The sequence below is a fragment of the Hetaerina americana genome, unplaced genomic scaffold, assembly GCF_022747635.1.
Source record: "Hetaerina americana unplaced genomic scaffold, ioHetAmer1.1.p SCAF_10, whole genome shotgun sequence".
In the NCBI taxonomy this organism is placed as follows: domain Eukaryota; kingdom Metazoa; phylum Arthropoda; class Insecta; order Odonata; family Calopterygidae; genus Hetaerina; species Hetaerina americana.
Window position 1 is genome coordinate 40,399,394 of NW_027286070.1, and position 26,097 is coordinate 40,425,490.

The 26,097-nt window shown below is 40.4% G+C and overlaps 1 protein-coding gene across 1 annotated transcript in view; it reads left to right on the forward strand.

Annotated features, from left to right (window-relative positions):
* Positions 1 to 1,462: 1,462 nt before the first annotated feature.
* Positions 1,463 to 26,097, forward strand: part of LOC139700069 (monocarboxylate transporter 5) — a 130,304-nt gene continuing 105,669 nt past the window's right edge. Inside the window, exon 1 of the mRNA XM_071598553.1 lies at positions 1,463 to 2,326. The gene's annotated coding sequence lies outside the window, so the exon portion shown is untranslated. The remainder of the gene's footprint in view (positions 2,327 to 26,097) is intronic.

Consider the following 26,097-nt stretch of genomic DNA (forward strand, 5'->3'; position numbering starts at 1 on the left):
TACCATCATCAGCATTCAACTCTTAAGATTGCTCTTGCAGCGCTCAAATATTATTCTTTGATTACTTTTTAATACATTTCGTAATTCCCTTCAACATCCACATCTGGGACTTACTGTAAGTAAAGGACACTATTTGAATTGAATGTGTTATTTATGTCAAATGCGATCTATTCTTATGATCTCCATCTTAGAAATTTTTGATGAGCCCATCGCGTCACATTTGCAATTATTTCAAATTAAGCAATGAAAATTCTGATCTATGATACTGAAAAAAATGGAATAATATTATAAAATATGTACTAACGTGCAACAAGTTTTGATTTAATGACATCAAAACACGACTTTTGAAATTCTCCATAGGTATTCACAATCGTTGAAATTTTTTATGTTTGTAACTAGGGTAACCTGCTGTCGGAGATCCGTAGGAATCTCCGCCGTAGAAACTACATCATCCATTGCTTGATATAATTTTTCTCGTGGAATTCTACAGTATAATTCCATGAAACTAAAAACAGTTCAGTCCCTTAAGCCATAGATTTCTCTTGTGAATATTCGATTAATTTCAATTTTCGCTTATCTACCGTAGTCATTAACCGACTTCCTATCCTAGTAGCTAACTCCCCTACTGAATATTATGAAATACTTTCTTCCAACCAGACCACCGGTGGCACTGCTCCGTCTTTATCCACTGCTTTGTCCGAGACCTTTAGTTTACAGATCTAAAATGTTTTTTCTATCTCCAGCGATTCGTCTTTCAAGATAAAATGTATATTTTTAATAATAAATATGTTCATTTTCCTGTATGGTAAATCTTTATTGTAATCAAATGATCAAGTGATGGCAAGAGTATTTGAAAACACAAATTTCGTCCTGAATTGCGTCCTCTGAACACTCAACTACGCTTACTTTTTCCTTTCGATCCCACGGACCCGCAGTTACAAGGGCAGGAGAGAGGAGAACCCATTGAGAAGGAGGCCGCGAGGCAAGCCGGCGAATGCGAGCGCAAGGCCTTTACTTCGAAACTTCCTCCTATTGGCTGCCGTTTCCCGCCCTTTTCACTCCCAACCTCCCCGCTGCAATACGTGGGGGCCCGTGGTCCTTTTTCCACTCCTCTTATGCGGCCCTTCGTCTCCCTCCTTCACCGACCCTTGCGGCCTCTCCTCCTCGGCTTCACTTTCCTTTCTTCTTCCGACCCTCTCTCGTGGGAAGGTGGGATGCTAGATCCTCGCTTGCTCACTTCCTTTTCGGTGTCTTTTGCGAGCATTTGTACTTTTGCGGCCCCGTGACGTCACTTGTTCGTATGCGCCTTCGTCAGTGTGCCTCCTCTCCTTCCCCTCTCAGATCTCCCTCCCCTAAAACCCCTCCCCTCCTTCTCTCCCTCCCTCGCTCCTTGAGGCTCTTCCCCGTCACTATCTCACCGGCAAACACGATCGCACAAACCGCAGTTGGGCTTCAGCTGCAATCTAGGAAGGTTGCACCGTGTGCTCTGCGGGGAATCCCATTTTTTTTTCTTTCCACCAACCCACCCCCGTCCCATTTATTCCCCCTAGATTGTTTTCGGTCTCCCCTGTTTTTAAGCAAGTGAGTGTGAGAGAGAAAGAGAGGCAAAGGGGAGTGACTTTATACACGTTCTGTTTTCATGACACTAAAAGTTTTACTTCCGAGGTCGTGAAAAAGAATCGTTAAAACCCCGGAGACGGATTCACGCTATCAAATGCGGATCGCGTGCCTTAATTGCGTGTGCTTTCAATCACTCTACGCCGCTTGTTTTTAAATGCTACGGATATTATTTTTTTCAAATCGGACAATTTCCGTACTTTAAAAAGAGTGTTAAGACCTTTCCCTCTCGCAGCTTGAAGGGTTGTATCATATTGTGCAATATTGCCATCACTGTTGCTACAGTCCTGAGGACGGTAGGCTGATCGATACATATTTTTGACAACTCTAGGAATAGAGTTACCATTTATTAAAGAGTTAAGATATTTTATCACTCCGTATCCACTCTCTCTCTCTCTCTTCCTTTACACCGAAAGAGACGAGAGACCCGAGAGAGTGAGGGAGAGTGAGTGCGGCCCGTGCGCCACATTTCGAGCCCTCGTGCCCGAATTCGAGTGGTAGTGTCAAAAAGAGACAGGGGGTGCCTTCACCCTAACTTGCTTTGACTCCGTTTGCGTCCACGCCGTCGCCACACCTCGCCGGGAAGCAGCAACAGCAGCGTGGGAGAGAGAGTGCTAAGGGAGGAGTTTACGTGTGTTCCTCGTGGCCGGGGGAAGAGACCACTGCCGCCGGTGTACGCGGCCCGCCCGTGCGGGGAGCATTGGGAAAGGTTAGTGTCTCCGCCACTGGGCCTCTTCGGCCTCCGCCGCTGGCAGGCCGGGAGAAAAGGGACGAGAGTGAAGATGAAAGGGGTGTCGGAGAGGGGGGGAGGGATGCGGATCGAGGAAAGGGACCGGAAGGGAGCAGGGCGGGGCAGCGGTAGTCCTAGGAAAAAAGGAAGGAAGGAAGGATTTGTTGTTCCTCTCGTGAATGCATCCTAGTGTGTGCATGAGTATGTTTCCTATTAAGCAAACAGGACCCACGTGCTTTAAAAAAAAAGAGCGGCGCCTTGCGCCCCGCTCCAATTCCGCCTTCCTCATTCGTATACCGTGGGGGCGATCGTATGCAACGCATACGTGTAGTGCTCTACTCGATCGGGGGCGTAAGGAAAACGTTTACCCTCAAGGTGACTTCATTTTTCTTTGTTTAGTTTTTATCGGAACAGGTAGTCGTTTTTTTCGCGTATTATTTTCTGGTCGATGCGATTGTGGACGGCTGCTAAGGCCATCGGTCGTCTTTCGGCAGTGTAGTAGATCTTATAGTTTTCGGGATGACGCTGTGAACCTCTTTGCTCATATTTCTTTCCATTTCACTCCGGAAGAAATAAGAGATGTCACGCACTTCATGGTTTCTGTGGTTTCATAGAACGAAGCGCGAGCCATTTTCAACTTGCGTGTTTCTTAAATCCAATTCTTTTCACTATTGTACCTGTGCGTATGATTTATAGAGGTGAAAAAATTGGTCGCGAGGCTAAGTGCGTAATGGGATCGCGGGTGTCGTGGGGGCGGGTGGCGAGCGGCTTCATCCAATTTCATACATCTCTCAGCTCCATTCCTGCATCCCCCCCTTCCCCCCGCGAGCGATAGGTGGGGGTGACTCGCGCCCTTCGTTAAAACTCTTCGCCGACGTCATATCTCAAGGCAAGTCTTCATTTCGATTGTAAAATCGCCCTGAGTATTGCCGACGGGCTGCCAATTTCCACTCATGATCACATTTTAATAAAAATCCACATTCTCATCTCCCCTTCCTCTCCGTTTTGGTGGAGTTCAAAAGTCCGCGTCGACCACCGGTTGTCCTCCCATTCCCACTCGCAAATTTCGGTCAAGGCGCAGCTGAAAAATCGATTTTTATCACTCTTTATTAAGGGATAGTCCACGTAGAGGTTCGTGGAGGTACAGGCGCGAGCATAGGGCTCCAAAAAGATCATATCATAACAGGCTACTTTTCATGTCAAATTAGATATTCAACCATATCCATGTGCGCACAATGCTCTCAAGCCGCCGAAAGGGTGTGCGGCGGGAGAGGGTGATGTTAATCTACACGCGTTCGTTTCTTTCGAAGATTTCAATAGTAAATTAAAAACTAAAGCAATCCTTACTGGTGCTTTTGTCACTTAATTTATTTGCTATTATTATGTAAGCTTTAGAAAGATCCTGGTAATTATAACATATTCTTATTGACCTCCAAAATGAATCTGAACGATAGCATGTCCTTAGCGCCAAGCTGTTACATTGTTCTCCTATTCGTAGTTTACCTCTTTCGCCTGTTTCTTCTTCAAGGGCACGCAGTACCCTGGAACTTCGCTTCATATTATTTAATAAATCTTGGTGGAAACTTTCCAAAGATTAATTTTTTACATCATTTAAATCATCATCATCATTACCCTTTACATGGATTTACAGTTTGATATCGCCCAATGGTGGGTCGTGGTAGTCCAGTGGGTAGAGCGTTGGACTGCTGACCGAAGGGACCCGGGTTCGATTCCCGGGCAAGGCACTCTGGGCACCTGCAGCTCCACCCAAGCTATGTGATTTTTCGGGTACCCGGTCTTCCTGGGAAACCATAACCGGCACAGGGAAAGGAACTGGCCCACCTATCCTGATGTGTGAATTTTCACACGCCGTATAGGGCTTAGTACTGGGTGAACTCTACCATCACCTAATAAACCGACCTTCGAGTTGATTACTGTGTTTATGGTTTTGGTTTATCGCCCAATTTAAATTCGCTGAATAGAAGAAATGGTTGTTCCCAGGGCTGTATGGTGTTAAGTTTTCCGTCGAATACTCTGGCCGGAGCATTAAGCGAATCTCCGCTCCAGGGCTCACTCTTGACCAGAATGGAATGAGCGCATTGAATTGTCTCATTCGGAAGTAATTCGTTAAGGATCGTGCTATGCAGCTATGAGCGGGCAGTTGCCTCATTTTGTGGTGAACTCGACTTTAATATTCTCCAAAATAGACAGACCTCATTGCGTCGATGGGATTGGGAAAGATGGGGTCTCATTTGAATTTCCGCCGAGACAACCTCTTGCTCAGCTGCTCCATTTTCCTTCTCTCACCTTGGTGATTATGACACAAACAACGCTGGAAGCGCTTTAAACTAGTTCAATGTCCGGTGGGCTAGTCAAATTATTGCAACGCTTTAACTTCTACAAGACCCGTTATGGTTTCTTTCTTCGAGCCTTGGCAAGTAAGGAATAGTTTTATCTTTGAATGCGGCTTTGGTTTCCTCACTGCTTAGGATACTGTTTTCGATTCACCACCAAGAGAGTTTTGTCGGCCTCATTTCTTTAGTTGATTCAGGTAAAAATCTTCTGGTCTTTTTGTACCTAACCAAGAAGTCTGAAATGGACGCGCAAAAATATAATCATCCGGTGTTCCACGTGGTGCGATATTTGAAAGAACGTAGCGTCAGATTTAACGATTGCTTGGTAATTTTCCTTATTGTCTTCTTTAAAATGTAACGACTTGATAAATTTTGTCGACGTGCTTCTTCTATGCATGGCAATTGGAATCGTAGTGAAAGGAAAGTCAAAACAGTTGCGTTTCAAGGAGCCAGTCTTCAAATCGAGCGAAAGAAAAAGAACCGTACTCGATAGCGGAACGAAACCATAGCGAAAATACTCCCCACCAAGGATAAAAAAAATGATCTTTAAGGAAATAAATATCAGTCGTGAAAGTTTCTGGGTTCACATTGGGAGGGTGATGTGATTAATTTTTGCATTATTTAGCTTGGCACAGCATGTCGGTGAGTATTTATTTAGTGTCGCATGTACTCACTCACCCGCCATATCGTGTGGATTGCCTGAAATAATTAGTTATATCTTCTGACCCATTCGAATAAATTGATGCAGACTTTGAAATATACTTTTGAATCTACAATGCGTCATGATTTTTGACCAAAGGGCTAAAACTTTCATATTTATTGTCGAAGTTCTTAGTTCATTCTCTCATAGCCCAACTGCTGGGACTAAAATTTCGCCAGTGACTAGGAAACGTTTTAGATTAATTTAAAGTCTCACTTGACCGAAGCTATATTCTCATAATTTATTTTGTTCTAGGAAGAAGAGAAACCTTGTTTTCATCCTCTCGACGAGATGACACACAGTGAAACCGGTCCCTTTTTTTTCTGTTATACAATCATTTTAATGTCATAGACGAGAATATATTCTCATTTAACAATTTATGTTACCCTGTTATGTTATACCGACGTATACGTTACATTGCTTTTGCTTGATTCTTAGTTTTATGAAATGGCCAAAGTCACAGAAGGAAGAATCGAGTGACTTAAAGAGAAAACTGATTGTTTACTAGTAGTGAGTTAAAATCGATTTGTAGTTTATGAATTCAGGCAAATCCATTTTCTGGAATATATCTTTACCAGGAAAAGGTATGAAAACTTTGGTTTCCCTCGAGTAGACGTCTTCTAAACTGTGGGCCTAATCACGGTTAAAAACCTAAAACTTCATGTATTATAAGTAAACCCTTTAAAATAGCCAATTAGTATTAGAAAATGTATCATCTACACAAGATGAGCTTTTTTAGTTTTGTAAATAAGCTCGTTCGTGGGTCACGAATTAATCAATTGAAAGAATCTGAGTAAAATGCTGAGCAGTAGCTCTAGTGATGCCATCCTCTTTGGTTACACAAATGCGAATAATAGGAATTGGGAAACATTTTGTCATTCGATCCCTACCCGATCTAGGCACTTGAAAGTTCTCGTATTTACAGCTTTTCTGTTAGATTTGCAGTCGTACGTTTTTCATTGCAATTTTTATCGCGACATACGCGTATATCACTGTGTAACTGGGCTTTATAATGTTAGGCTCAACTGCAACCGTCATTGCGTCCACCCCCACCCAACCAACATCTGATGTTTTCTCGTGAGAGGAGCTAAGACGAAGGGAAATACCCAATTGCGTTCCTTCCTGGAATGAGACATCTTCAATCTGTGGCGAATCATTCAACGAGCGTTCAGCGAAACCATTTCCGAGGTATTCATTAGAGGCTGCGCTACATTTCGCGGTATCGTCTAAGATGCAAATTTTGAGCCACCAAGCACTAGTATCTGTCATGTTGTAATGAAAATGTAATATTCGCAGCAACATTTCAAATGATTACCCGGAAAATATCTTATAGAGGGGAACGATTTGGTTTTTCGATGACATACCGATCTCAACTTGATTGTGTCTGGTGGAGAGCATCCTATGCATGCACCGTAGTCTTACTTTTGATATTAGATTAAGCTGAGGTCTCCCTGACGGCTATCTATAAGACTAAACTGAATGCGATGCTGTATTTCTGTCCATCCTAACTCAGCATATCGCAATCATGCATTTTCATCTTCACTTTATACGTATTTTGCATGCTATCACTGGGAATTTACTTATTTAGAGTGATTAATTGGTGTTGGTATCATAATACATCCTTGTTTGACTTCTTGATTTAAGTAAATGATTTCTATATAATTCCATGTTATTTTTAATAGATGTCTAGGTTCTTTATTCGGTTATTGACAATGGTTTGTTTCTGTTAACGCGTTCAAATGCATATTATTAGTCTAAGAAAGTTAAGTACCTTTCTAAATTGAATCCTCTTTTGTTTGTGATATTCTGCTCTAACAAAAAACATCATCCGTATCATCTTCGTCAGGAATAATATGTATGGATGCATTATGTCTACCTATGTAATTGTTATTATCACTCACTATCCGTCAGTATAATCATTTCAAATTGAATTATTGCCATAAAGAATCTGAAAATTTTATATTTATATTTGAGATTTATGATTTTTATGGCATCTACATTTATGGAGATTATCCATGGAGTCACCGGGAAACTTAGGGGAATGCATTGTTATATATACTATTATAGAATACTGACCAAATTTATTGGCTAATTAATACCGTGACCCTTTGGAGACGACCACCCAACATTAGTCCCTTGGACTGACCACGTCACTCTTACTCCATGCGTCGACATTTTTGCGCCAGTCCCTGTCCAGTTCCTCCAACGAGTTTTTCGCACGCTCCAACCCAATATGCACCGAACCGTTTATCCGTACGTGAGATCCATCACGCAGGGGAACGCGCCTAATAATTCTCTTTTGGGAGGACGAAATCTTCTGTGAGGCAACGGGCCCACCAGTCTCCCGAGGAACGGGAGGGAGGAAGGAATGGGAGGAGGACGGGGATGGAGGAAGAAGAGAGAATGAGAGAGAGAGAGAGAGAGGTGGGGCGTCCCTTCTCAACACAAACCTGTTTATGTTGCCGCCTTTTTACGCACTGTCGTACACACGCACGCACGCTCACTAGCAGTCTCCCCCGCCCATTCTAGTGTCGTAGGTCTCGTACTATTGGCCCGGGACTCCATTCCAACCCCTTGGAGGAATTTCTCTTTCAGGAGGGCTCTACTTTTCCCCGAAAGGCCTCCTTTTTTTTCTTCGAATGAGGGATGGCACGTCGAGAAATTCCTGTATGGGGGAGAGAGAGAGAAATATAGAGGGGAGGAGAAGAGAAGGGAGAGGGTCTCTTTAGGGTGGAGGGGTGCTGAAGCCTCCATCCCCCCACCACGCACATACATGGCACTCATGAATGCCTGCATGTGCTTATGGGTCCTTTTAATCATCCTTGGCGCCCCCGCTCCCCTCTTGATCCCTCCCTCAAAGCATCGGGGGAGGCAAGTTGAGGGAATGAACACTATGGTCCCGGGACGTTCCCACGACCTGCTTTTACAGAGGTAGCCCGCTGATAACGCAGAAGAGAAACTTAAAATCCGTTCTTGACGTCTAAACAGAAAATGATTTCACACACGCACCAGCCAAAAATGTAGTTAAAACTTGTAGAAATACCTTCTGCTTTTACTCACAAGGATTAAGTTACAACTTAAATAACCCTCTCTTATTGGTGAACATCATCAACCAATATCTATCTAACTTCTAGGCTATTCTAGTATACCTTAGCACCTGCGTCTCGTCTGCCGCCTCTCATGTGCTCTGAAATACGAATAATTTTCCACCCGTTTCCATGCATTACCAATTATTCTACATATTATTGAACCCTCCAAGAGCCTGCTGCTTCTCAACACCTCATTAATTGACATCGGAACTCAATGGGAACACCACTTATTTCCTTAAGTCTTTAATGTGAAATGCACAGGCGCTATTAATATAGTTTAAATGATTATATTTGTGAATTGATGTGCAGCATGATGCAGAGTTGAACTATAACAGTGAGGTACTTTGGATATTTTACAAATTGATTTGAACATATCTTTAATTGATAATGAATTAAGTTTTGGATTGAAAAGTGCGTATGAAAACATAATGGATTGGATTGGCTTGGCTTGGATTCTCGAATACATTTTTGGACGGAAATATTATTTATGCTTATATTTAATTGAGTGCTTCTCTTTCTCTACTTTATGGCATTAAATTCGTGAATGTATTTGTCTGTTTCTATTTTCTAAACCCTTTTCATATTTCTCTATTCACACATTTTATTTCAGATAATTAAGCACTGCGATTAAATTCTTTACTCATTTCCGAGAAATTGCGCTTTCTGCTTTTTGGTTCTCTTTTGATTAACCATTTATTTCCCTATGTGATTTATCCATCTGCCCCCTCATTTTGTAAACCCCGCTTTCGGTCTAAAATTTCTTCATCTAATGCCCATATCGCTAATTATCTTTGTTTGGTCGTAGCTTGAGGATATGCGCTGGGTTGGTCAGGAGTTTGCCAGAGTTTGAAAGAGCCCTTTTCGCTAATAAATTCGTATATAATTAGAATAATATATTCCTTTTAAGTTTTTATCTGTTATTTTAGATAAACTAATTCAATATTATACCCATATGTGCCATATAAGACGCAATCCTAACCGATGGAATCAGAAACATCTGTGATGGTGAGGGCTCTTAGTAAAGATGCATTCACATAGAGTCCTGAGTTCTCCTACATCCAAAATAGAAAGGAATATCTTGCTACCTAATTATATAATATACTTATGAGGCAAATACGTTCTTTGGAATTATTTCAAATAACTTTGACTACGTTCCAACTAACCTAGGTTAGGTATAGAATTAGGTTAAATCTCTCAATATTAATCTCATGAAGATTTTACATCCCAATTCAAGCAATTATCCTAAAGACTCTGAATTTCCTGTAAAGGAAAACTTTTTTCCTACCCATACTAGCTTGTAAGTATTTTAAATCTCGGTTTTGAACAAGTCTTTTCATTTTCATACATAAACTGAAAATTTAGCCTTAAGTTCAAGTTATTCCCACCATATGCACTTCCGATGCACCCTGTTCCAGCATATTGAGATGCGTATTTTTGAGGATGAATTATTGTTTAATACGTATTGTTAATATCAATTCTTATTATAATCACTTATTATTTAACGTCATATAAAGATGCAATAGGTCCAGAGTTAATTAATGATTGATTGAAATGAATTATTCCGGCAAAAGTAATGAATGCACCTAAAAAAAATGAGGACGCATCGTATAATTAAAAAAATAGAAAAAATTCCATCAAATTGCTGGATGCTTGAATATGTGAACCTTTGGTCATACGAATGATTTAAGTTTAGTCTAAGGCTGAAAATCGCCCAGTAGCTCGCTTTAGATCTATTAAATATCAGGGTAAACGTTCGAAATGATTTTCGATTAGCGCCATTCTTACATTCTCAATAAAGATATTACGAGTGTACTTTAATTAGATGACATTCCGTGCATTAAAGAAGGGGGACTGTGGCAAACCGGGTCAAAGACAGAAAGGAATATGGCTGCATGCACGTTAACGATGACGCCATTCACCTGAGAAATGTGGACGTGGAGAGGCGGCGAAATGAATGGTGAAAAATGAGAGATTGAGTAAGGGGATGAGGGGGAGGAGGGAGGAAGTCCGTCCAAGGCCCCGAAGCTGTTTCAGGGGCGGCGCTGGTTTCAGAATGAGGTGGATTGGTGAGTTAGGACTGGAAGGGGGGGCATTGGGTCGATCCGATGCTCCTAATTTTGTTAGGCTCACAAACAGCGAGAGAAAAAAAAGTGAGGTGAGTCTGCCGAACCTGTAAGTAGTGGACTTTGCTGAATGTATGTAATCATCGCGTATTTCTTGGTAATTTTCTGAAATACTTCACTTCTGAGCTCTGGACTAAATATTAGGGCGTAATTAACTTTATCTAGTTAAAAGCTCCTAGAGTAATGACAGATTTTTTATTGGTATTCTACCTGTTACGGTAGGTTATGGATGGGTACAGACTATGTAACGGTATAACGATACATTTGCACTTGCCTCTCCTAACAAAATACAATCTGACATTCGATACTACGAGTACGATACTCGTACAATAAGCTCCTCATATATTCTGTATACTTCTTGTCTTCCTCCCTTCATTCCATCCGGCATGCCGATTCTGTTTCCATTCCTTACTTTTTGCCTAACGTTCTTTCCTCTATCACAGCGTTCGACACCCAATGGCCAATCGAAGTGCTCTGTTTCCACCTTTCGTGTGTCCTAAGGACTTCTCCCGACAATGCCCTCTCCAACCCCAACATGCCTAGCACTCCTTCGTTTTCCTTCCCAGTCATTTCACTTTTTCTATCCATCTCCACAACCACATTTTAAAAGTCCCCAGTCTATGTCCATCATCTTGCTTCTAAGACCATGTTTCCTCGCTGTACGACTCTACGCCCCATATCAGCTTTTGGCCAGCCGTTACTAAACATACTTGCTCTACGATCCTGTCGTTATTTTCCCTTCTCCTAGCGAAAAATAAATTTGATTTAAAAGACGAGGTATTTTATTTGCATCCTCCAACAATTCGATAGTACGAGATACTATCCAAATATTATTATCTCGTAAATATTCAATTAGACTACGGAACAGTAGGGGTATCCCCTCACTGGACTTCATGTTTTAATTGATGAGAGCTGTAAAATAACACTATGTAACATTTACTGTTGATTAATATGTAAATTTATCTTTCGCTTGGTTAATGAGATAAACTTAAAAAAATACTCATCTTTTGGTACTGGAGTGTAGTAGTCCAATTGGTTGAGCACTGGGATATTGACGGCGGCTGTACCTGTGGCCTGGGCTCAATTCCAATTGACGCGCCTCTGGGCGCCCTCATCTTCACCCAAGTTGTGTGCTTTTTCGGGTACCATATCTTCATAAGGGACGACTGGCGGCACAGTGAAAGAAGCTGGTCCCCTACCCTCATTAGTATATTTCACTCTTAAAAATGGGATCAATACTAGGTGAGCTCTATCCTCGCCTATCAAGCCAACCTTCGGGTTAATGACTGTGGTCAAATGACAGTATGGGCTATGGAACGCTGAGGTAATGCTGTGGAAAGACAGCAGTGCCAAGATTTCCCATGCTGAAGTTTTGCTATTTTCCCACCAGAAACTAGTTTATATTTATTTATTTGTTTGCACTTCATTGCAAAAACTGACCCATTTCAAATGGAATGTACGAAATTCCCAATGTATACCACTGATCAATATGGCTCAAAAAGCTACCGATAATTTATGCTGTCGAAGGCAAAGTTTACCTGTGTCAAAGTAAGTTTTAACCGCAGTTTTGCGATTTGTTCATACGGTGCAGGTATTCTTAATTTTATATCCCTGGATAATGTTCAACACACAACACTTCTGGTTAAAAAATCATTGTCGTGTGGCATATAGTAAGGGCATGGTTGAATCATCGACTGGAGAAGCATTTCAATCGCCTTAGTTGTTTTTTTATCGTCGTGCTGATAGATAACGACCACTGCTAAACGATGGAAGTATATATTTTGTGGTAGATAAGTGTGCAAATCTGAGGTTCAGCAGTCAGAGAAGAATTTCTCGGAATGGGATCACTCGCACGTTCTTAGAATCCAATTGGCCATAGAAGGAGAGCGAGGGTGTAGAGGTAGTGGTGGGAGTTTGGGAGGATGGAGGAAAGGAAGAAAGAATGGGATAGAAAAGAGGGGAAAGGGCGGGAAAGGAAAGGCGGTAAAATGTGTGAATGCAAGCGGAAAAGGCGGGAAAAGGGTCGGTGCGAGAGGGGGAGAAAGAGTAGGGGTTTGGGGGTGGGAGAGGATGAAAGATTTCCGAGTTCTTTTGGGGGGCGGGGCGAAAGGGCTTTCTTGAGTGGATGGAGGGAAGTGGGAGGGAAAATGAGCGCGAAGAAAGTTAAATTATGGTCCTGAGTGCACAAATAAATGTCATGTCAACGACAACATTATCCACCTACTAAAACCTTAGAAAACTTGTCAGTGGCTTTTTCCTCTATATTTGTATAGGTCCACCGCACGATTAGTTTTTCCCAAGCCATTTACAGCTACCTTCTTGGTGAATAAATACGTAACGTGATCTAATTCCGTGAAATAATGTTTTACGCATGCCTGATTGATCTATTAGGCAGAGTGAGCATGTCATGAGTCTTGTAGATTAGTCCATAAGACACCGTGTTTAAGGATGAAGAGCGATTGTTTGAAAATAAAACTGAAGGGAGTCTCGAGTCGGTGATTGGTTTTAACAAACTTTTAGATATCCGAAATCCCCGGGCAGTTTTCTGAAGCGATGCGTGAAAAGGTATCGGGGAGGCGGAGGAATAGGGACTTGTAGGAAGAATAGAATTGTGCATCGGTGTGAATAGGAAGGGAAAGAGGTTACTTGGAGTATGTTTATGAGTGTGAGCGGGAGGGGGGTGGTTGAGAGTCGAGGTGACAGGGTATGAGTGAAGGCACTCCTGACCCTAATGGGACTGCTCCCTGGCCACACCCGACCCCTCTGGTTCACACCGAGTGAGTAAACAGGCTTTGTTCAAAGAACCCGCCCGTAGCACGGTTGTTGAACTCGCGAGATAGAGTTATATAGCCTTACAACAATGCAATTCCCTAGAGAAAAGCACTCTAGGGGTAACTCTTTTCCGTTCTCTTTGCCGCTGTATTCCGCAACTGTCAGAGCAGTAGAAATGACATATAATGATGAACTGTTCTCATCACCTCTTGCCCGTATCTAAATGGAAAATGCTTTGAAAATTATAATTTTAAACACCTAATGCGTTTCATTGCCTATTTTGGACCCCACACATTTTCAGTTCCTTTTTTTAAACAAATCCTTAACAATCGCTCGACAATGCAACTCAATGTAACGGGTGATGAATCGAAAGACAAATGTTTAACCGACTTATTCCTAATAGCTTGAGTGCAATTCTCGGTTTTTGCACAATATTTTAATTTGAATGTTAATTATGGAACAGGGAAATATGGAAAGGGAGAACAAAATGGAAAGTATGATGAGGCCGCTAGATTTTAGTACTTCAGTTACATCGTGGTAATACATGTTTTCCTTTTGACTGCAACGAAAAGTGTAGAAGGTATGACTTGCACATATCTGCTCCACCTCATGCCGACTAAAATCGATCTCTACCAATGGTAAATGATTTGCTCTGAATTTTCTTAATCTCAACAAGAAATCTTGAGTTAAAATAATATCTGAGACAGCTTAGTTTCATCTTAATAAAGTTGCTTGTGAGAATGTCGACTCAAATTCATTACAATGCCTAAAAGGACCACTTTTATATTTAGTCTCAGGATTTTAAAATCACCGTCGTGTGTTTGTTTTACGTGTACAAAGTAGTCAGCTGACCATGGGATCCAGAGTATGATTTAAATTCAAACAAAATAAATACCCTAAGGAAGCTATGGCTCTCATTGCATATAAATTTGTTTTTTTCCTCGCTTGCAGCCTTTTTGAGAAAAGGAGTTATTAGCTATTGACTGCGTTAAAAATTATTAAAATATACTGACGAAACAATTTACTTCAAAAAGATAATTTTTTTCCTATTCTTGATCGTGATTTGGGTTATTGAAACATATATTGTATGACCATGTGGGAATTTCCGCTGAGTCTTTGTCAGTTTGGAATGCAATGATCGATTAAGTCATTGAATCGATATCGCTCCAGATACACTTATCTAAATTGCCGTGCGTTATTTGCTTCTGTAAAGTTGGAATCCAATCTCAGCCCCTTGTTGTAGACATTTTCAGGAAAATAGTATTCAGATTTCAGTGGATTCCATATCTCTCTACGTCAGCGCTGTTGATGATAAGATTTTATGCAACCGCATTCTAAGGATGGATTGCGATTTCTATTTGGCTAGTTTTCGGCATATGAATATTCTAATATTAGTCTATAAGACATGTTTTTATACGGAACGAATATTTCAAATACGCAAGTTTTCAACGGAATTCGTCCAGTGCGATGTATATTCTCATTGGAGGTAAAGAAACCATCGAAGCTTGAAGTCTATTTTTACATTATCACCACTTCCTGCACTCTACGTATCTACAGGTATTACGACGCTGTTTTTCATCATCGGCTCTTGGGAAGTTCCATTCGCAAACACATTCAAAATTATTCATCTCCGAAGCAGGCCGAGTTCTTTTTGTGCATTATCCAGCGCAATTTAAATCGCTGAGCATGTTAAAAACACAGAACTATCTGTTCTATTTTCATTGGATTCAATCTTTCCTACTCACTAAACTTTATAAAACTTACAAATTATCATTTCTTCCGATATTATACGACGCGTTTGATGCTGGGACACGGTGCGAAGGTTTTTTCACATGGAGTAGGAAATACTTGTGCCAATTTGCTTATGATTAGGCTGGTGTTTGAACTTGCGAAGGAAATTATTCTGTTCTTTTTACAAATGGTCCTCTTATCGAGGTTCTATTATTTGGTGAAAAACTTACTGTGTTAGAGGACAACATTTTTCAATAGCCAGTTACGGTAGCAGCTAAAGCATTGGACGGAAAAGTAGTTCAACAACATGCGGAGCTAATTCATTGACTGTTAATCCTTGCTTTAACTTCTTCATGGCGAAAAAATTGATGGGCACTCCGCACCCGATTGGTGACTGTGGAGAGCAAGGACGAACGATCCAAGTGTCATTTGTACGCTTGTGCTCGCAAAGCACAGAGTGGATTAGTCATCGAAGAAATAGACAACCAGGGCAGGGCTTCTACATTTCAGAGTACTCCACAACCTATTCAGCAGTTGCTTGGCTGGAACTCTTGGAGTCGAAATGCCAACCTATTCTAATGGAAACAAAGTAAGAATATAATTGAATGAGGTCTGGACAATTTTCGTCAAATATAATTATTTCTTTTTGGGTATCGCAATATAATATCGAGGTAACTTTCCATTATTTAACCTGCTCGCGACAAAAAATAAAATATTTGGGAACAGTTTTTCTTCTCAGAAAGTTCGTGTACTTGAATGAATTTACGATTTTAACGAATACTATAAAAAGGAAGGAGGGAATCCCCCGCTATTCCTTCTCACATTTCGATGGGGAAGCTCTTGTACAGGACATTCGTACAGGATAATGGTCTTCTAACCATTTTTTTAACACAAACAATTTTTAAGGGTTTCTTTATAAGGGGAATAATTTGAAAGATTCTTAAATTGGTTGAAAATATAGTCAAGTTTTCGTTATCTTCCTTAAAATGCCTACACTTAACTTTTGCAATACATATTTTACTGGCCGACATTTAGAATGAAATTTTATTGTTTGTTATTGCCTAATGTGGATAATCCACAATTACCTTGAATTGAATCCAAAAATTGGGGTGTATTTTATCCTTAAAAACAACCCACCGTTATTTATTTTCCATATTTACTAGCATGATTTTTTTACACATCGAAACGTATTAACTGAAATTTTCAATCATTCATTTCTAAAATTCAACGAAAAAGGATAAAAATAGTAACTAACGATAATTAGCTGATTTTAGGTTAGCATTCATTGAATTAATCCTTCGATGAGCCTAATGCAATTTTATTCATTAATGGCGATCCACAGCTAATTGACGAATTTTGTTTTAAATTAGCTCCTCTGGAGAATATAACTGATTTCAATTTTTAATCGCATCAATTAGAGAAATGTAATGTATAATTGAAATAAGTGGTTAATCAGTGATACATGAATCACAGCATGTATTAATTCTGATTGAAACCTTCGACAACGACATCGCCTCCCGTTTTTGGTTCTGTTTGGGTGATAAGGATGATAACATCACTTCAGGCAAATTTCAAACTCCTGTGATAGAATTGGACTTAACGGGTTTTCCCTTTGTCTTTGTTTGCTTCATACTGTCGGCGTAGGCTTTTCGCCGAAGTCAGAATATTGTGCTCCCGTATGTTTTGGTAGTGATAATGATTACTTAACAAATCTTGTCCACTTCTTAAGCTGTGGTTGCCTAAAAATGTTTGTCCTTTGTCACTTCAGATAAGCTAAACCAATTTTTCTTCCCTGAGAGCCCCACATCCCTTTCCGATAGCCAATATTGTCAAGTCAGTCACTTCCCGGAAGTTCCGGTTGGGTTGTCTCCTTACATTCGTGGTATCCTTTCGTAGCTGTTTTCTGATTAGTACCAATACGACTTATTTATGGTGAAAATTAGGTTTTGAATGATGAATCACATTAAATCTAATATTTGCTTATAAATTATGCAGATTAGAAAATGGCTGCCAAATTTTCTCTACCTCTGAAAGAAAATTCAAGCCACATATCGGCAATTGGTATTTTAAAACTTTCCACAGGCTCAGGTAATAAATTACCTGGGATAACGGTTATAAGATATTTAATCTATTAATATGTTCTTTCAAATTCGGTCGTATCCGAATGCTGTTTTAAAGGTTCGAATGATAGGTTTCATATAATGCTGAAAACGACGAAGTGGCTCTTCCTTAAAAAAATTTCAAATGTGCTTCTTGAAATGAGGACTCTGAAATCAATGTCGTCTCAACTGTGGACGGTCCCCGTCAAACAGGGATAAGGTCAGCAAAGGAAGAGGTTATATTTGCTACTAGTACGAAGCGATAAGTGAAAGGAAGGGCAAAGGACGTTTCGTTACAAAAACATCCCAGCAAGATTATACATCAGTTTCAAACTTTTGTACCAGGAAATAATTATAGCATTAAAAGAAGGGACAGTTTCCAAACTAGAAGTTAATCAGCCAGTCCTTGATCTAATTTCATGTTGCATTTGTTTATCCGAAGCGCGTCTCTTTGTTTTGAGGAGTGCGAGAATTTTTCATCGGTTTATAAATTTATAAATGCAGCGTAAGCCCCCCGAAAGCATAGGATGAGATGGTCAATATCGTCTAATTCACTTGCACAAACCGAGATATCATGTAGACACCTTTTTTATTAAGTTCGATAAAAAATTGCTTTTTTTCCGTAGAACGCTTAAAGATGATGGCACCGTGTTTGCATCATCAGTTCAAATTAATAGAATTAGACCACCATCTTTAACATTATATCGGTGTATACCCTAATCTTGGGATGTACCAGGCTCTGCGACGTAAATACGTATTTGCCGTTCCTCACGCATTTGAGATTTCGTCTGCCCGGGATCGGTTTCGTCGAGTTAACGGGAGTCCATTGCCATCTCGTTTGCTCAGTTTTGTCGCCGTGACACTAAACCGAAGCTCGGCGCAAATGAGATAAACAAAGCACAAACGATGGACCCGGAGGATGACGAAACTCTGGGGTCAAAGATGGGAAGCGGAGAATCGGGAGATGAAGAGCCGAGGCGGCGGCCATAGAGGAAAGATTCGGAAAGCGGGGGAGTTTCGGGGGGGGGGGGGTGAGGGGGCGATGGGAACGGTTGAGGGGGGGTGGAGCAGGACGGGGTTCCCTATGGCTTCTTCCCCTCCCCCTCCCCAATCATTCTCCGAGGGCGACCTCACTCTTCAGCTTGCTGAAACAGTTTCCGAGAAGTGTTGGGAGGAGGAATGAAAAGTGTGTACGTGATGGCCACCTCTTGAGTATGGGAGTGGCTCGCCGCTTTGTTTGTGGCGGTGGTGGAGGGGATGATCGACGGGGAGGGTGCGGGGGGGGTCTGTGGACGCGAGCTCATCTCTTCGGTGCACATTCAAACGTCAGATGACGAAATTTCCTCTCCATGTCTAGGATCCCTGGGAACACTCCTGCCCGATCCGAGCGATCGCGTCGCTATCGGACACTGGTTTCACTCCGTGATAACACGTTCTTATCGCGATGTCACGTGCCACCTTTGGGAAGAATTGAATTATTTTGAGAGAATGCGGGTGCAATGGAAAAATATCCCTTCAAAACAAAACAAATGTTAATACTTTTACAATTTTTGTTTTGCCAATGCACATGAGAAAAACTATAATCACCGTTTTAGTTAGTGAACGTTATGATTATTTTCTAATTCGTATGGGAATAACTACCCTATAATGCGCTGCTGAGACATTTCAATAAGAACTCAAAGTTTACACTGTTTATTGGAAAAGATAGAGATGTACATGTGCAGAGATATATAGTATAATGTGTTATGAGGTGTGAGGTTCAGGGATATTTTGTGTCGCGTAAGTTGGTTAACAATGAGTACAATCGTGTACAGTGCCAAGGCCCATCGAAAACCTACCCTAACCCAGTCGACTACAGCTAATAGTTATGATTATTTGAAAATATGCAGACTTAGTTTCAGAAGGATTAATTAATTGTTTTGAATCTTCTCAACTCACGGCTGGTCATTCGCCTCGGTCGGCTTGCTATCGAAGAAAGTTTTCCAGTCTTTTTGGTGGCGTCCTCAGGCCAGAAATGACTGGAGAGGTAGTGGATTAAAGGGGTCACGGACTTAAATATCCAGAAGATGCCTCCAGGATGGTTGGAGGAACTCTCTTTGAAGGATGAGTTTGTAATGAGGGAGTTTATTCGAAAGTGGGGCAACTTAAACGATTGAAAAATCGCGGATAACTAAGAGAAGCCGGTCGTTATATTTCACATTCTCTGAAGGTTCAAATTTTATATCGTTTAACATTTACAAGGAACTACACCGTTTGTTAGATGCCAAACAGCCATTTTTCTATCTGTATCTATTTTAATTATAACATTATTTTAGCTCTTATCGTTCTTTAATTCCAATTTTTTCCCTGTTTAACCGTCAATCAACTTTCTAAGTTCAGAGACATTCGCTCCAGTATATTGCTTCCACGACTGAAATGCGATTTTTGGGAGAGGTTGATCGTAACTTGGATCAGTGCCTTTAGCGAGCGTGTAAAAAACTGCGACTTTATATTTAAATGGCATAGGAAAAATATTCCCTCCTTGCGATAAATGAAAATATACGAATGGTGGAGAGAAATCTACTCGATAGAATAGAGGGAGTCTCTGGCGCTTGAGAATTTACTACTTTCGTTCAGGCTCCTTTACCTATACATATTACACGTGCCTATGAAACTTTTCTCGAACCGGTTTCAATTAGTCAGCATCGGCATTCTCCGAAGCTATGCTGAAGAACATTGGGAAAACATTTGATCGAGCGGCCTTCTGCATTCAATGATTATTCAACTCTTCCTTTCACCGTGAACCCAAAGGCAATCATTTGGCAGGGGGGAGGGGTTGGAAAAGTCAACTGAGAAAATCGAATATCAGGGAATTCGACATGCTCACAGCAAATAATTATTACTAATGCCAACTGCAAGCGCTAAATGTGATGGCAGAATTGAACGAATCGCGTATTTTGCTCAACCCAACTTCTAATCGGTACTTTACTTCAGCAATAACTAATCTGCGGATTTAACTCGCCTGTTTTTAAAAAGATAGGCATATTTGATGCTGTTGACGTTTTCTGACTGACTTTGTTACCGTCGGGCGATTTTCAAATTCTGGCCTTAAAATATCGTAAATAATTGGTCATCATGTTTATAATCAACATCTGAGCTACTGTTTACCTGTGAATTAATCCTGATGATTTTTTTGTTCGGAGGATTTCGATTTATTCAGTATGTAGGCGATGGTTTTTAGAAACCGGATAACTTAACCACTCTCCTCCGAAGTTGTGCAACTCGCGCTTGCCTTTTACAGTTCCTTCGGGCGGCGAGCCGGAGGTGAATGTGGAACTGCCTCGGAGTTCTTGACATTGGACTCCCATTGCCACCCGAGCGATGCAGCAGGTGGCACCGTTTCCAAGCATTGCCGTTTCCACAGCCCTTTGCCCTAAGCTCCTCGCTCGGAATGAGCAGAACATTAGTAAACAATCGGGGAAATCCATGGAAAACCGTGCAACTAAGACGCATGGTAGCTCTAAATTTATTTCTTCCTTTAGATAATAAAGAAGGAATCCACCAGCCAAAATAATCCTCACACCATTTGGAACACTCCTATTGCTTCTGTCGGAAATTTTCGTCCCATTTATCTTTTAAATGCCTTCATTAACTCAGGGCGAAGTTCTCAAAAGAATAACGCCATTGATTCTCTCTGGACCGAACAACCTAAGGATGGGTTAACGCAAACAGTTGAGGTAATATTTGACAGGACTTCAGACGCTCTCCGTTCCTAAATGTTTAATGGTAAAATTAAAATAATCCTCAGTCCATTGCACCTCCCGTTTTTTCCAATTATCATGAGGAAATTATGCACTCACTCTGTTTGTTTGCGGATAATGTAATTTTCTCCAATTGGATGGATGGATGGATTCCGAATAAAATTACCTGAGTCATCGTGCCTCAAATATGTACATCTCTCATGATGAAAACCTATTACTGAGTGAATATGTGCATGTACTTAATGCTACAATGTAACAATGTCAGAATGTAAAAATCATTCGCCTTGACCGGTATTCGCAATCTGATCCCTCAATATCCGGCCGAGCGCTTTAGCCAGTTAAGCTATCGAGGAGTCCTCTGACAAATGGAAATTTTGGGGGCTTAAAAAGGCTTTCCACATTCTAAATAATATGGTACGAGGACGTCGTCGTGTGGGTAACAGTTTGATGCTGTAGTTGTGGTCCTGGCATCTCACTATCGGATCACTCGTTCTAATCTCGAACATGTTTATAATTAGTGTGTATCTATTCAGATCCCTAATTTGGTGCCTCACTGAGAGCACTTAAAATGCAGCATACCACTTAATAGATGGGACTCTGGAGCCTTTCGTTATCAGTGGGAAAATTTTCCTCTTATTCCTCTCCTTGACATATGTCTCCCCCGCCAGTTTCCCAAATATCTCAAATTGTGCAAACAACCAGGCTAATCAGTCTGTGCTTCTTCCGACAATCACTTCTGCAACAAGTGTGAGAAGGAAGATATAGCCGTCATTAACAAAGGTCTATCATTAAGAAACATTATAGGATTTGTTTTAACTAGAGTAACATGTAGGTCAGAATTAGTCAGCAAACAGGCAAATCGCTCTTTTCATTGTTGTTTTATTGATGTTCACTCGAGTGAGCGAGACACGCTTTCACCACCTCATCTTTGGGACCCACCTCTTCAGAAATATGAATCGCCTATTATTGTAAATATTGATCGATTGATTCATCATTTGTACGAACCAAGCTAAAACTACTTCCAGAATTATTTCTTGAAAGATTAAAATGTAAAAATATTTTTTCGCGCATTGCATAGATCAAAATGTAATGTAAAAGTAATGTGGTCATTTAAATTTTAATATTGCGTAGAATCATGATCACACAAGCGGTCCCTTGGTTAAATTTTCTGAAAATAGCGTAATCTCTTTTCCTAAAATTTTTAGTAATGATAACTGCCAATTAATGCAGAAATACGAATCATGCGTACTGAGAGTGAAGGAAATTTATAAACAGCGCAGAAATACCGCAAAGTTGATAGATATCATTCATTCATTCGCGTAGTCATAGCACCAGGAATCTAAAAACGCAACAATTGTAATTCCATCAGTATACGTGATGCATAAGCGTTAATGCTTAGCATATAACAAATGCCCATTCACACGGGTATTGAACATCTTTTGGGCTGTGTAAAGAAACGATATTTTTAGGTTATTTAAGGAGAAAAACCGATTTCCGCTGAGAATTACTGAAATATATTTAGGTGTAAACGACTTTGTACGTAGATGAACCTTTTTCAACTCTAATATTTTGTGGACTATTTTTCTTATTTTTAGCCAAATTTTGCTTGCAATTAATATAAGACTTGTATGTATTAAATTGATCTGAGGCTGTGGCACTCCCATGGTCCAGGGCAACAAATTAACAAATGATACACGGACATGCCTCTGATTTACTTTCCATACTCTATTTGAGTAACATGTGAAAACTTTACTGACAAAAAAGCTAGTAATATTTGTTTTTAACTTATTTTCGCTCATTTATCCATTATTATATGCTTTCCTAGCTATATGTGAGCGTCCTTAGCTCGAATATATGAAAAAATATGGTTGTCTATCGTATACATATGGTAAAAACCGGTGGAAAATATTCGCGTGGGGAAATTTTAGTGATTCGTGATTATATTCATTAAACCTCTGATAGTCCGATGGCCTCGGTAATTCCCCTCTCGTATATCCTTCGGTGGGAATTTGAACATTGCACCAATGCTGCTGCTATCAAACGGAAAACGGAAATATAGAGTTTTCGTTTAAAAACGTAAGAGTGTCTTATGTGTGGTGGTTAGCGATTGTACGGCTCCATTCGTTAATGAATGTCATAATTAAAACTAAAATAAGTTATTTCAATAGTAAAATAAATGAAGCAAAATTATTCCGATTTCCTTTCATGCGATGGGCTGTTCCATTCGTCATACAACGAGATTAGCGGTTCTTTATCCGCAAATATCCGTTTTTTCGAATAAGAACCCAAAGAAAACTCTCATAATGGTAAATTGGTACTCCAAGTGAATTAAATAGTCATCGTTTGATTTTATTTTGGTGCTTGCACTCCACGAATCAGAGCTTGCAAGCGCACATAGAACGGCAGTTGTAAACACTGTGAGTGAGTCCATTTTGACGTAGCCTTAGTTATATAGCTTTTTAAACTATTAAACCTTATTTTAAATCCTTATTTCCCTTTATGCTAAGATTATATATAATTTACACAAATAAAAATATGCAAAATTCAAATTTTATATCTCACTTGTACTCTATTAAATATTAAAAATAATATTGAATTGTTACGTCGCTAATGGAGTTGGAATAAAATATTATTATCAATTCAATAGCTTCAAAAATAGGTATGTTTCGGTACAGAATGAGAACAATGAGGCCTTCGTCCCCTTTACAGCACTCCACTTGGGACCTCACACACTTATCCCAGCTTTTCTTTCACTTTTCAAAACAATTGGCAAAATCCTTTTTCGGAATGGCTATAAACTACCTCGTCTCATTGCCTTCTATTTCAACAACCGACTCTTGGGAAGACGGCTTTTGTTTCAGGGTAGTAGCCGTAGACCCACGACTCCTTCTCGTTTTTAGAAAACCTGGGTCGTCATTCGCGGCTTAGAGCAAGTCCCCTGCAACTTCAGTACGAAATTCTAGAAGCTGATGACATAAAAGAGAATGTGACGAGGCAACTGATGCCCTATCCGAAAGAGGACTTTGCCAATTTTTTTGAAAAGTGAAACAACACTGGGATAAGTGTGTGAGGTACCAATAAGAGAAATTTGAAGGGAACTAAGGTCTCATTTTTTTAAGTAGGCCATTTCTCTCAAAATATTGCTAGGCTGGATACCTTCTGGACATACCTCGTTTATCAAGACTCAGGAGGATTTGATTTCTACTCTATGAGATTTTTCAAATGGTACATCACTTGGAGGTCCTTATTATACCTACAATGAATTGATTTCCAACAATTATGGTATATAAGTGGTATCCCTAAATTTTTCCGTTAATTCGGCGTTCATTTCCACTTCAGGCCGTCGCCTGGGCTTTCGAATTTCCGGGAGCTGATGGTAATTTGGGCAGCGGTCGACCGTGGCACGGTCACAAAATTTGAGTGCAACCGGGCCACGGCCAGAAATCCCCGTCCTCGCGAGGATCCTTGGCTAAACTTGATAGGCAGGGGCACACCCGCGATTAGCTTTCCGAAGTCGTTGCTCGGTTAATGCGCTCTTGTACCGGACATTCCTCTTATGACGTTCTTGCGCTCACCTTGAAAAATGGAACCTCACGTGAGCGTGGCTTTCCGGCGACGTGTAATGGTGTACGAGTTGAGAAGTGATAACTAGAATATAGTACCTTTAATATTGGATATTACAAACGTAATGGAGCTTAGAGTTCAATCATGCTTAGGACTAATGTAAATTATATTTGTAATGTAACCATCTCACCGTTGAAGGTCGAGATAATATGTTACATTTCGCCTAACACTCGCATTGAAAAAGTAATAAAATGCTATGCGGGGTGTAACTGTTCTTTTCCAACTTAGTTGTCGAAAATATTTCCCTCTATCTGCATCGAAACTTTATCATAAATTAGAATGAATAAATAAAAAGGTTATATTGAAATACTGTATGAAATAAGCGCATTGATTGTAATCCCTAGGATTGGCATGCACTAGTTGTCAAGTCAAGCGATAGCGAAACGAAAACGTGTTTTGACATTGAATGCCAGAGTTATGTGGATTAGATGGAATGTCATGGAAAATGGATGGTAATCCGTTCTTCCTATGACATCGCTCGTCCCCTTGCGGTGTGGTTAATTTTCCAAACCGAAGTTTTTTTTTCCTAAAATATTTTATCTTACGTAAAAATTTTTCGCGATCGAAATCTGCTCAAGGTAATGGGATGAAAGATAACGAAGCCTCACGCTCAAGCATTCTCGACGGATGGGAAGGAATTCGTTCAAAAATATTGCATGAAAATGGTGCAGCGGTTGACCTTCAGTGGACGCGTTGGAGGAAGTGGAGGCGAGAATGCAAGGAAGCATACAGAGAAACGGCTCTCTGACGGGCATAACGTCACAGTCTCCTCTTGTGCGATCATTCTTGAGGTAAAATGCTCCGTAGCGAGAGGATGCAATTTTATTTTTTATTCCTCTCTCTCTTGAACAATTCGCACTTAAGCTCTCTGCACCCCATGACTGGTATGGAGAGTGAAAAAGTGGGTGGAGTTATTGAGAAAGAATTTTAATAACAAGTTTCCACTTTACTTCCAAATTTCTTTGTAAAACTTAGTGTTATTCACTTTTAAAGGCAAGAAGTGGTAACTAGGTATACCTTTAATGGTGAATATTCCAAACTTCTACGAAGCCAACATATAATCCGAAAATCGTATGTAGATGTGTTTGAAATCAATGAAGAAGGCAGTGAAACAATATATACAATGAGTATGTGGTGTGGTGTGTACAGTTTCTGGTGGAGATAGAGACATCCATAGAAAAAACTGATGACAAGTAGCTAAGACTATTCCACGTTCAAGGTTTAGCTAGGTGAAACGAGAATTGATGTAATATCCACACTCACTAACTCATATGGGTAATTACTTTCACAAACCGTTAAACGAATCAATCTAGAGTGACGTATGTATTCCCTATATAATAGATCTATGGAAGGCTGAGAAAAATCTAATGAATGGTGCTTGTCAAAGAAAGACGAAGCGAGACTTGCCTATAAGATATTCACCACTCACTTAATTGGAAGCTAACCCGGCTAGATCTGCATTAGTTGGAGTTTTAAACATTGAAAATTCCAAAGGGTTTACTTCCACATTCCTTTCTT